At 40.8% G+C, this 4,341-nt stretch overlaps 1 pseudogene; it reads right to left on the bottom strand.

Moving 5' to 3' along the window:
* Positions 1-584: 584 nt before the first annotated feature.
* On the bottom strand, positions 585-4,062 carry LOC130590206 (uncharacterized; annotated as a pseudogene).
* Between the last annotated feature and the right edge of the window lie 279 nt (positions 4,063-4,341).

The following is a 4,341-nucleotide window of genomic DNA, read 5'->3' as shown; positions in this document are numbered from 1 at the left end:
TATATTGAATAGAAAAACATTTTAAAATATCTAATATAATATAATTGATTACTAAACAGGCATAAAAATACGGGATGTTACAATCTACCCCCCTTAAAATAAGTTTCGTCCCGAAACTTAATGTATTACTCAAATGACCAAACTCATACTCTTGCTTATGAAAATAGCTCATAACTATAGGTCGGTAGCTCATTAACTATAGATCAGCCAACTACTAACACTCGAAGTATAAAACCTTAACTTGCATTTCACATTTCTCATAGATAAATTTAATTAATCAAAATCATAAACTCTCTAATATCGTAGGTTTGTTCATACTATAACAAGCAGGCATAAAACACATCAAAGCTTCATCAACAAACTTTTAATCACACATGCACGAAATTAATATGAATTGTACCTCCCCTAAAAAGGAAGTTACGTCCTCATTATTAAATATTTACCTAGGTGGAGAGATGGGGATACTTAAGACGCACCACATCCTCTGCTTCGCAAGTAAACTCCTCCGAGTTGTGGTTTAACCATAGCACCTTCACACTCTTTGTCTCACCTTTGCGAGTCTTCCAAACTTTGTGATCTAGAATCTAAACTGGAAACTCCTCATAAGTCATGTTATCATCTAACTGGAGACACTCTGGCTGTAGCACATGCGAACGGTCACTAATGTATCGCCGTAATTGAGAAACATGGAACACATTATGCGCACGATCAATGCCTGGCGGCAACACCAATCTGTAAGCCACCTCTCGTATTCTCTCTAGAATCACGTATGGGCCAATGAACTTAGGGCTTAACTTGCCCTTCTTCCCAAATCCCATAACTCCTTTTATAGGAGAAACTCTAAGCAACACCTTCTCTCCCGCCTGAAACTCCTCATGGTGACAATGCTTATCACCATAACTCTTTTGTCTATCTTGCGCTGCCTTCATTTTCTGCTAGATGAGCTTTACCTGCTCAAGAGTCTCCTGAATTATCTCTGGACCAATCACAACCGACTCACCAATATCACTCCAACACAAAGGAGTACGACAATGCCTACCATATAAAGCTTCAAATGGTGCCATAGAATGGTAGAATGGTAGATGTTATTATATGAGAACTCAATCAAATCAAGCTTATCCTCCCAAGAGCCTTGGAATCATAAGGCACAAGCCCTCAACATATCCTCCAATGTTTAAATAATGTGCTCGCCTGGCCATATGTAGTAGGGTGAAAAGTTGTACTCATCTTCAACTTAGTCCCCAAAGCTTCCCGAAGCTTCTTCCAAAAGTTAGACAAGAATCTGCGATCCCTATTCGAAACAATATCACTTGGAATACCATGAAGTCTAATCACGTGCTCTCTATAAGTAGAAGCCAATCGTTCAAATCGTTCTTGGGAACGAAATGAGCAGACTTGGTAAGACGATCCACAATAACCTAAATCATATTATTCCCCTTTCGTGTCCTCGGAAGTCCACAAACGAAATCCATTGAGATCGAGTCCCATTATCATGCAGGAACCTCTAAAGGCTGAATCATTCCTTGAGGCCTCTTGTGCTCACTCTTAACCTTCTGACAAGTCAAGCATTTTGAGACATACTTAGCAACATCCGTCTTCATATGCGGCCACCAAAAAGTCTGCTTAGATCCTTGTACATCTTATCCCCTCTAGGATGAACTGAATATTGTGTGAATGAGCTTCTTCTGATATCTTTTCCTTCAACTCAGGAACATTAGGAACACACCATCTCCCCTTGAATCTCACGCTACCATCCTCAGCCACTGTGAAATTGACAGGCTCATTAGCTTGCTTGTCCTTTAAGAATTGATCATGTACTTGTGCTTTCTTGATCTTGATCTCATCATACAAAGTAGACTGAATCATAAGAGAGTGAAGCTAGCTCCTAATTGCATTATCTGCATATCAAGATTCTGAAACTCCTCTAAAAAACAATTCCTCGAACGCATAGTCTGCAAACAGTGAGAGGATTTTCTACTAAGTGCATCTGCAACAACATTAGCCTTACCATCATGTTATTGAATCTCCATATCATAATCCTTGATCAGCTCTAACCATCTCCTCTGCCTCATGTTCATCTCTCTGAGTGAAGATGTATTTCAGACTCTTGTGGTCTGAAAATATCTTGAATGATGTGCCAAGCAGATAATGACGCCAGATCTTAAGTGCAAAAACAACAGCTGCCAATTCTAGATCATGCGTCGGATAATTCAACTCATGGTTCTTCAGTTGCCTAGAAGCGTAAGCAACAACCTTTTTATCCTGCATAAGCACACAACCAAGACCATTCTTCGAAGCATCTGTGAACACTTCGTACTCAAGGTTACCATCAGGTAAGTCAACACAGGAGCTGTGGTGAGACGCTCCTTCAAAATCTGGAATGCCTTCTCACAATAATCATCCCAACGATACCTAGTATCCTTCCTCATCAAAGCAGTCAACGACTGAGCTATTTTCGAGAAGTCCTTCACAAACCTTTTATAATAACACGCTAAGCGAGGAAACTGTGAATCTCTCACACTCTTTGGAGTAGGCCATTCTGAAACAGCTTGGATCTTTGATGGATCAACTGAGACACCCTCCCTAGAAATGATATGACCAAGAAAAGAACTTTCTCCAGCCAGAATTCGCACTTGGAGAACTTAGCATACAACTTATTCTCCCTCAAGACCTGCAGAACAGTGCGAAGATGCTCTTCATGCTCACTAGCATCCTTTGAATAAATCAGTATATCATCTATGAACACCACCACAAACTTATCCAGGTACGGCCTGAAGACTCGATTCATCAAGTCCATGAACACTGCTGGAGCATTAGTCAACCCAAAGGGCATAACAGTAAACTCATAGTGCCCATAGCGAGTTCTGAAAGCCTCTTAGGAATATCATTCTCTGCAATACGAAGTTGATGGTATCCAGATCTCAGATCAATCTTCGAGAAAACTCCAGCTCCCACCAACTGATCAAACAAATCATCTATTCTTGGCAAGGGGTACTTGTTTTTCACTCTAACATTGTTGAGCTCTCTGTAACCAATACACAGACGAAGACTCCCATCTTTCTTTTTCACAAATAAAACAGGAGCACCCCATGGGATACACTAGGCCGAATGTAGCCCTTATCAAGCAACCTTCTAATGAGCCTTAAGTTCTTTCATTTCAGCAGGCGCCATTCTATAAGGAGGCTTAGAAATAGGTCCAGTTCCAGGCATCAAGTCAACACTGAACTCAACATCACGTCTCGGAGGCATGCCAGGAATATCATCAGGAAAAACATCTACAAACTCATTGCAATACGAACATCTTAAACACGTGGCTCTTCCTTACTAGTGTCGTGAACATGGCACAAGTACATAGGACAACCTCTCCTCAAATAGGATTTTAGAGTCAAAGCAGAAATGATTTTCAAAGAAGACCCTCTATAAAACTCATGGACTCCACTAGGACCAACTACAGACACCTTTTGTTTCTCACAATCTATCTTGGCTTTATGCCTACTAAGCCAATCCATCCCTAGAATTACATCAAAATCATGCAAAGGAAAAGCTATCAAATCAGCTACTAGGGTGGTACTACCACACATAATAGGGACATCTGGATACAATTATTACAAGTTATGATCACACCAGAAGGAATAGAGATGTCTACATCACAAGTCTAGAGTTCTCTAACCCTAACTTTTTCACAAGAAGTTCAGACACAAAAGAATGAGAAGCACCAGAATCAAATAGCACATAAACGGACATCGAATGAATAGAAAAAGTACTAGTGACCACGTTTCCCTTGGTGTTTGCCTCAATCTGGTTCATCACATGAACCTGCTCAATGTTCCTCCTCACATCACCTCTGTGTGCCTGAGTAGCATTTGCAGTCCCTCCATTGCGATTAGGTGCAGTGTTCCCTAGAGTAGAAAGAGCCGGACGACTGTTGTTACCATTCTGGGGTCTCTTATCTGCTTGTGCCCCATTCCTCGAACTCATCTCAGGCCTGAAGTTCCTCGGTCTTGGGTTAGTAAAACATTCATAAGCATGATGCCCCTTCCTCCCACAGTGATTACATTCCATCAAATTACCATCACAATCCTTGCCAGGGTGGTTCTCACTACAACGTCTGCAATAGAAAATCCGATCAGTCCTTTGAATCTGACCTTGGGGAAGGCTACGGGAAGGAGTGAAGTTCTGATTGTCCTTAGAATACTGCTGACTGGAAACTCCCTTGATTATTATAGTTACCACCAGAATCACGGTTCCTAAAGTTTTGATTTTTATTGAAACCTCCTCTACCTTTGTTGTAACCAGTGAAACCAGAAAAGAAAATAAAAATAAATAAATCAAGCAAGAACA

This window comes from Beta vulgaris, chromosome 9 (assembly GCF_026745355.1).
Source record: "Beta vulgaris subsp. vulgaris cultivar EL10 chromosome 9, EL10.2, whole genome shotgun sequence".
NCBI classification, from domain to species: Eukaryota; Viridiplantae; Streptophyta; class Magnoliopsida; order Caryophyllales; family Amaranthaceae; genus Beta; species Beta vulgaris.
The sequence above is the reverse complement of the archived record's forward strand: the minus strand, read 5'-3'. Positions and strand labels throughout refer to the sequence as shown.